Genomic DNA, 9,341 nt, shown 5'->3' on the forward strand with positions numbered 1-9,341 from the left:
CAAATAGGAAGAGTAGGCACAAGCCCACGGGGCTCCCCACTGTTTAAGGGCCCTGAAACAACAGATAATAAAACTGATTTGATCTTGAGGACATTATTTTGTAGGACAGTGTATAGAGGGTCAGTAGGAGAGTGTAGGGCAGAGGACAAGGGTCAACAGAGCATATGACAGATGTCAGCAGGGTGAAGAAAAAGGGTTATCAGGTCAGCAGGATGGCAGACAGGGGTCAGCAGGGCAGAGGACAGGAGTCAGTAGGGCAGAGTAAGTAGCTCTTACTCCCTTCCCTACACTGCACCTTGCTAGGTACTCAGAGCTCCCCCACCCCACACAGCACAAATCTGAGAGCAGAGTTCCTTACAGACACCGCATCCATTTGCAGTGTGTAGCTGCTTACTACAGCTGCCATTGCCGAATGGGGAATTTCACGGGTCAGAACTTGCACAACGCCACCAGCTACACACTGCAGATTGAGGCTGTGTCTGTAAAGAAATCTGATCTTAGCTATGTGCTATGAGGGTAGGGGAAGATCTGTTGAGTGCCCTCGTTTCATGTCTCAGCATAAATCCTTCCCCTTAAAAAAAAACTAAAATCAAACACAGCACTGATCAGCATGCTCAGCTCACCCCCTAAGCATAAATTCCCTCTGCAAGCCAAAATTCTCCCAGAACAATGCAAGAATCTCCCCTCTTCCCAGTACAAATCCTCCCTCTCAGCACAAATCTTTGGCACTCAATACAACCTCCTAGCTAATATGCCCCCCCCCCCAGCAAAAATCCCCCCCCACCCAAAAAAAAAAAAAATCACTCCTAGCACACATCTTCTTCCCCCTCAAATCCCCCCTCCCGGTTCAAATGCTATTCCCCAAATCCCACCAAATTACTCTTCTTAGCACAAATCCTCCCCAGACCCCTCCTCTTAACTTAAATTCCCACACCTCCTAGCACAAATCCCCCCCTAGCAAAAATTGCCACACCAAATCCCCCCTCCTTGAACATATCTACAGTGCCTTAAAGTACTCATACCCCTTGACATTTAACACATTTTGTCATGTTACAACCAAGAATGTAAATTTATTTTATTGGGATTTTATGTGCTAGACCAACACAAAGTGGCACAAAATTGTGAAGTGGAAGGAAAATGATAAATGATAATTTTCAAAATATTTCACAAGTTATGTGAAAAGTGTGGCACGCATTTATTATTCAGCCCCCTTTACTCTGATACCCCCAATTAAAATCTAATGGAACCAATTGCCTTCAGAAGTCACCTAATTAGTAAATAGAGTCAACCTGTGTGTAATTTAATCTCAGTATAAATACATGTAGCGCTGGAATTTTTGCCATGTAATGCTATTAATAGGACCATGTTAATAAATTGGTATTTGGCTCCCTCTACTAGTATGCAATGGAAAAATAGGATTTTTGTACTCATTGTAAAATCCTTTCCTCTGTAATTCACCGACCGACACAGCTCCTCTCTGTAACTAAATGGGTTTGTTAGCCTGCCACTAGGAGAACTAGGCAAAATTGTAATACAATACACAGAACTGTCAGTACCGCCCAGGGGGCGGACCCTGTGCTAACAAGGGGTAGGTGCTGTGTCGGTCGGTGAATTACAGAGAAAAGGATTTTACGGTGAGTACAAAAATCCTATTTTCTCTTATATTCACCGCCCGACAGCTCCTCTCTGTAACTAAATGGGACGTCCCCAAGCAGTGCCAAACGAGGGGTGGGAAAAACCGCATTAACCACTTAAGGACCGTCGTATTGCCAATGTAAGTCATTGCAATGGCATGTACAGGCACAAACATGTACGTGCTGCTTGCCTTCCAGCGGGTGGGGGGTCCGATCGGACCCCCTCCCGCTGGATACGGTGGTCCGTTTCGCTTCAGGAGCGATCCAGGATGAGGGGATGGCCGTTGGTTTCTGGCCATCCCCTCTCGATCGCTCCTGGCGAATGAGAAGCTTCCTCCCACTGTATTGTATACACAGGCAGGGAGGAAGCGATGTCATTCTCCTCGGGGCGGTCTTTTTGACCGGACTACGAGGAGAAGACAGAAAGTAAGTGTGCACCAACACTACACTGACATGTAGGCACAGAACCCCCCCCCCCCCCCCCAGTCACAGTGTCACTGATTGCAGTGATCATTTATTTACTGATCACTGCATTCAGTGTCAGTTGTAAAAGTAAAAACTGTCAGGGCAGTTAGTGTTAGGTCCAGGGTAGCCCCCTACCACCCCCCCAATAAAGGTTTAACCCCCGATTGCCCATAGAGTTAACCCTTTCACCCCCTTTTGCCAGTGTCACTAAGAGATCATTTTTCTGATCGCTGCATTAGTGTCGCTAGGTAGCTAGTTTTTTTTTAGGTTCACCGCCAGGTTTTTATAGCGCTAGGTACCCCGATATACTACCCAATAATAGTTTTAACCCCCTGATTGCCCCTAGTTAACCCTTTCACCAGCGATCACAGTATAAGTGTCACTGGTGACGCTGGTTAGCCAGTTAGTTATTTAGGTTCCCCTTCAGGTTTTTATATAGCGCCAGGGACCCCCATATACTACCTAATAAAAATTTGAACCCCCTGATTGCCCCTAGTTAACCCTTTCACCAGTGATCACCGTATAAGTGTTACGGGTGACTGGTTAGTTTGCTTTTTATAGCATCAGGGCACCCACCATTTATTACCCAATAAAGGTTTAACCCCCTGATCACCCGGCGGGTGATATCCATTAGGTTTTAGGGTCAGGGTCTGCGTCGCCCCAGGCAGCGCTAGGTTAGTGCCAGTACCGCTAACACTCACACGCAAAGCATAAACCTCCCGTAGTGGTATAGAATCTGAACAGATCAATATCTGATCTGATCAGATCTATACTAGCATCCCCAGCAGTTTAGGGTTCCAAAAAAACGCATTGTTAGCAGGATCAGCCCAGATACCTGCTGGCACCTGCGTTTTGCCCCTCTGCCCAGCCCACCCAAGTGCAGTATCCATTGATCACTGTCACTTACAAAACACTAAACACATAACTGCAGCGATCGCAGAGTCAGGCCTGATCCCTGCGATCGCTAACAGTTTTTTTTGGTAGCATTTTATATTTAAATCCGGAAGGCAGTGCTTGGTTTTTGGGGTCCCATACGTGGCTAGGTTCCCAAAAAGTCCCCCACATGTGGTATCCCCGTACTCGGGAGAAGCAGCAGAATTTATTTTGGGGTGTAATTTGACTTATGCCCATAGCATGTGTGAGCAATATATAATTTAGTGACAACTTTGTGCAAAAAAATAAATTAAAAAAAATTGTAAAAATCCTGCAACTTGTGGCAAAATATAAAATATTTCATGGACTCAACATGCCTCTCAGTAAATAGCTTGGGGTGTCTACTTTACAAAATGGGGTCATTGGGGGGGGGGGGGGGGGGTTGTGCTATTTTGGCATTTTATGGCCTTCGAAACTGTGATAGGTAGTGAGGAGTGAAATCAAAAATTTGCACCCTTAGAAACCCTGAAGGCAGTGATTGGTTTTCGGGGTGCCGTACGCAGCTAGACTCCCAAAAAGTCCCACATATGTGGTATCCTCGTACTCAGGAGAAGCAGCAGAATATATTTTGTGGTGTAATTCCACATATAACTATGGCATGTGTGAGCAATATATCATTTAGTGACAACTTTTTGTAAACTTTTTTTTTTTTTTTTGTGTCATTATTTAATCACTTGGGACAAAAAAAAATATATATTCAATGGGCTCAACATGCCTCTCCACAACTTCCTTGGGGTGTCTACTTTCCAAAATGGTGTCATTTGGGGGGGGGGGGGTTGTACTGCCCTGCCATTTTAGCACCTCAAGAAATGAGATAGGCAGTCATAAATTAAAAGCTGTGTAAATTCCAGAAAATGTACTCTAGTTTGTAGACGCTATAACTTTTGCGCAAACCAATAAATATACGCTTATTGACATTTTTTTTACTAAAGACATGTGGCTGAATAAATTTTGTATGACTAAAATTGAGTTTATTCGATTTTTCTTATAACAAAAAGTAGAAAATATTTTTTTTTCTCAAAATTTTCGGTCTTTTTCCATTTATATTGCAAAAAATAAAAATCGCAGAGGCAATCAAATACCATCAAAAGAAAGCTCTATTTGTGGGAAGAAAAGGACGCAAATTTCGTTTGGGTACAACATTGCATGACCGCGCAATTACCAGTTAAAGCAATGCAGTGCGAAATTGTAAAAAGACCTCTGATCCTTAGGCTGTTAATTGGTCCGGGGCTGAAGTGGTTAAAACTTCATCCATCATGGCAAGTGGGAACTAGTGAAACGAAACCCACAAAAAAACTGCAGTGTACAGAAAAAAACACACCGCCCTACAACCGGGTATTCTCAACAGGAGAGATCCCCAACACCGCAACCTTTTTGCGGAAGTAATGCAACAGTGCATTAACAATACTGCTTTTTTGTCAAGAAAACAGGAAAAAAAAATCTCAATTGCAACTACACGGCCGCCTGAAAAAATTTGCGACCAAAACAGGCATCAGCCGATGCACTGACGTCTACCTTGTAAAACTTGGTAAACGTATGGACAGACAACCAGGTCGCCGCCTTACACACCTGAGCGGCCGACGCTTGGTGTCGGAAGGCCCAAGACATCCCGATTGCCCTTGTAGAGTGGGCCGTGACCGAAAAGGGGGGCATCTGCCCCTTCAAGGCGTAGGCTTGCACTACAATCTGTCTGATCCACCTAGAAATGGTGGCAGACGAAACCGCCATACCCTTCTTTGAACCAGCCACCGAAACAAACAGCGAGTCCGACTTCCGAAAGGGAGCTGTGAATGAATGAAATACTTGTATAGCGCACAATGCGAACTGAATCGCCTCTAGGCACTGTGGCGAGCTTTGATCATCTGCTAAAAAGGTTCTTGAGTGTTTTCCTAAAAGCCAGGTGATTTTCTTCCAGGCGGATGTTGATTGGTAGAGCATTCCATAACCGAGGCCCTTGGACAGAGAATCTCTGATCCCCCTTGGATTTATACCGGGCTTTGGGCACGAGGAGGAGGTTTTTGTTGGCTGATCGAAGACTGTGGTTTGGTGTGTAATGATTTATTTTCTCCATTAGGTATTGCGGAGCCTCTCTATGCATGCATTTGTGGGTGAGGCAAAGGGTCTTGAACGTGATCCGATTTTGTACGGTTAGCCAATGTAAGCTCCTCAGCGAAGGAGAGATGGATTCTCAGGGTTTTTTCCTGTTATCAGCCTTGCCGCCGTGTTTTGGAATAGTTATAATCGCGCAAGTTGATATTGTGGTAATCCTATGTAAAGCGAGTTTGCGTAGTCCAGTCGTGAATTAATAATTGTTCCAACTACCACTGCTTTGTCATTCTTTGGGATAAAAGGGATGAGTCTGCGAAGCATGCGTAGCAGATGGTGAAATCCACTGACTACAGATCCTATTTGCGCATCCATTGACATTTGTGCGTCTAAAATAACCCCGAGACTCTTCGCTTTGGTCTTTGGGGAGATAGTCTGCCCAAAGACGGTTGGTGGAGACCAGGAGGTATTGGTTGCGGGCTTATGATTTGGGTGTAAGATAAGAAGCTCTGTCTTTGATTCGTTCAGCTGGAGGGAGTTAGTGGTCATCCAGTCCTCTATTGATTGGAGGCAGTTTTCAAGTTGTTGTTGGTGATCTTTTTTTCCATTGATTCAGAAATAAAGTTGCGTGTCGTCAGCGTAAGAGTGGAAGCAGAGATCTGAGCATCTGATGATTTGGAGGAGTGGGCGAATGTAAATGTTGGAGAACGGGTGATAAAGAAGAGCCTTGAGGGACTCCGCAGGTGACTTTCCGAGTTTCGGAGAGGAATTCCTAGTTTCACTGTCTGACCGATTTCCTAGGAAGGACGCGAACCATTGGAGATCTATGTCTTGGACTCCGGCTACTTCTGTGAGTCGGACGAGTAGAGTATTGTGATCTACTGTATCAAACGCTGCACTTAGGTCTAGCAGTACGAGGAGACACGGCTCTCCGTCATCTGCTGCTTGGAGGGCGTCATCCCAAATCTTGAGGAGAGCTGTTTCTGTTCCATGACCCGGGCGGAAGCCTGATTGCAGCGGGTCCAGGAGTTTGTGAGTATCCAGGTGAAGTTGTAGCTGATGTACTACAGCTTTCTCCATGATCTTAGAAATGGTGTTGAGGCTTGTAATTGGCCTACGGTTGTTTGGATCCTGAGGGTCCAGGTTTGGTTTCTTGAGTAGAGGTTTGACGATGCCTTGTTTGAGGATGCTGGGAACAATCCCTTCGTGGAATGATCGGTTTATAAGGTGGGTTATGGTTGGAGCCACGATGTCGGAGCATTCTTTCAGTAGTTTTGTGGGGATGATGTCAATAGGTGAGGTACTGTCACGCAGTTTATTAATGATGTTTTTTGCGGTGTCTACAGTAATTGGGGATAGTGAAAATTTTGGCGGTTGCGCCATGTTGGTGCAGACATCCTCTTTATGTATTTGCTGGCTGAGGTTGGATGTTTTCTTCTGACAAATTGTTTCCCTGATGGTTTTGACTTTATCGATGAAAAAATCCGACAGTTTGTCACAGTAATCCTGGAAATCACTTTCTGGGGGTTCTAGGCACCTGTGGCAGACAAATACACTTTTAGAGCCCTAACCACCTTCGAGCGTGAAGGGCCACCTCTTTGGGCTGCCAATTCTGAAACCCTCCTGGCCGATATCATTGCCACTAGGAAAACCACCTTCCGTGAAAGGGTCAATAAAGGAATCTCCCTGATATTCTCAAATGGCAGCTTTTGAAGCGCCAACACCAGGTTCAAGTCCCACAGAGCTAACGGTGGACGCACCGGAGGGACTACATGACGTACCCCCTGAACAAAGGTACTCACTAATGAATGAGACGCCAGGGGTCACTGAAAAAAAAAGACAGCCAAGGCTGAAATTTGTCCCTTAATGGTGCTTAATGCCAACTTCTGGTCTACTCCTCGCTGAAGAAACAGCAGGATCCTGGAAATAGAAAAGGAGTGCGGATGCCATCCTTTCTCCTCACACATGGAGATGTAGGCCTTCCAGGTACGATGGTATATCTTCCGTGAAGAAGATTTCCACGCCCTCAACATAGTGGGAATCACTGAGTCCGACAGACCCCGGTTCCTCAGCACCTGGCTCTCAATAGCCATGCCGTTAAAGCCAGCGATGGTAAAGCAGGGTGAAAGATTGGAACTTGAGATAGGAGGTCCTCTCGCAGCGGCAGTCGCCAGGGAGAGTCTGCCACCAGATGCACCAGGTCTGTGTACCAGGGCCGCCGAGGCCAATCTGGGGCAACCAGGATTACTGGAATCCCCTCAGCTTCCACTTTGCTCAGTTTCAGTGGAGGAAAGGCATATATCAGCTGGTACCGATCCCACAGAGCCATCAGCGTGTCTGACGCGTCTGCCCACGGATATCCTGTCCTGGACACTAATCTTGGCACCTTCCGATTGAGACAGGAGCCCAATTGATCCACATCTGGTGTGCCCCACTTCAGGCACAGCAACCTGAATATCTCCGGATGCAATGCCCATTCTCCTGGGTCTAGCATCTGTTCGACTCAGATAGTCCGCCTGACAATTTTCCACCCCCGGGATGTAAATGGCTGACAGGAACAGAACGTGCCGCTCTGCCCACTGAAGTATGTGAGCGACCTCACGAGCAGCGGCTGAGCTTCTTGTTCCCCCTTGGTGATTTATGTATGCCACAGCCGTGGCCTTGTCTGACTGTATCCTGGTCGGACGCCCCTGAAGACACATCGTCCATGTGTGGAGGCACAGCCTGATCGCTCTCAATTCGAGCAGATTGATCGGCAACTTGGATTCTTCCGTCGACCAGAGGCCCTGAGCCGACTGAATCCCCATCACTCCACCCCCAGCCGGATAGACTGGCGTCCGTAGTGATCACCGTCCACTTCAGAGGAAGAAACTATTTTCCGGAATGAATCACCAGGGACCTTAACCACCAGATCAGGGAATCCCTGACTGGTTGGCTCACCTGGATCTGCCGATCCAGGGACAACTGAGATTTGTCCCATTTTGTCAAGATCTCCTTCTGCAGGACTCTGGTGTGGAACTGGGCATAAGGTACGGCCTCGAAGGAGGCTGCCATGAGCCCCAGTACTCTCATGCAAAAGCGGAGCGATGACCACTTGCGGTTCATCAGTAGTTTAACCGCAGATCTGAGAGTCTGCAATTTGTCTGAAGGGAGAAAAACTCTCGCTTCTCTGGAGTCCAACAGCAAACCTAGGTACTCCAGACGCTGGGTCAGCACAATCACCGACTTCTTTAGGTTCAACAGCCACCCAAATTCTTGCAGGGTCTGCATGGTGATCGCCATATCCTCCTCTAATTCTGAGGTGGAAGAAGGTCTCAGAAGGAGATCGTCCAGATAGCCCACGATCACGATCCCACGTTGTCGCAGCAACGCCAATACTGGAGCCAGTACTTTGGTAAAGACTTGGGGGGGCTGATGCCAGGCCAAAGGGAAGAGCCACAAATTGGTAGTGGGCTTCCCTGACTGCCAAAACGCAGACATTTTTGATGCCGAAGGCATATTGGTATGTGCAGGTATGCATCCTGGGTGTCTAAGAATGCCAGGGAGTCCCCTTGATGGAGTGCAGTGACTACTGAGCAAACTGATTCCATTCTGAACCTCTGAACTTTTACAAAGTGATTGAGGGCTTTTAAGTCCAAGATCGGACGTACGCCTTCCTTCTTGGGAACAACAAACAGATTTGAGTAGAACCCCTGGAAGCGTTCAGATTACGGAACTGATGCAATCATGCCCTGATTCAGCAAGTCCCTCACCGCCCCTAACAGGGCCACCCGGTGAACCGGGGATGCGGGTATGCTGGAGGGGAAGAATCTATTTGGTGGCCAAGAGAGAAACTATCTTGTAGCCTGTGGAAAGCAGGTCGCAGACCCATTTGTCGGATAACTGGGAGGTCCACCGGGCTGCAAACTCCCGAAGGCGACCCCCCCCACCCAAAATGTGGGTGGGGGCAAACCTTCCTGCAGTAGCACTTTTTTTCGCAAGCTTGTTAGGCTTGCAGTTCCAGGGACGCTTCTGACCGTCAGTGGAAATCCTGTCGGGTTGGGAGCGTTTTGTTGAAGCACCGGGCGGACGAAAAAGCCGCTTGTGAGTGGAAAAAAAAAAAAAAAAAAAAAAGAAGAAGAGGGCTCTTGCCTGCAGCGTGGCTCCTTAGCCTTCCTGGCCTGTGGGAGTAGTGTACTCTTACCACCCGTGGCATTTTTAATAATGTCATCCAACGAAGCCCCGAAGAGCCAGTCGCCAAGGAAAGGAAAATCCGTCAGGGCT

This window comes from Lithobates pipiens, unplaced genomic scaffold (assembly GCF_037356315.1).
Source record: "Lithobates pipiens isolate NorthernLeopardFrog02 unplaced genomic scaffold, aLitPip1_a1.2 Scaffold_16, whole genome shotgun sequence".
In the NCBI taxonomy this organism is placed as follows: domain Eukaryota; kingdom Metazoa; phylum Chordata; class Amphibia; order Anura; family Ranidae; genus Lithobates; species Lithobates pipiens.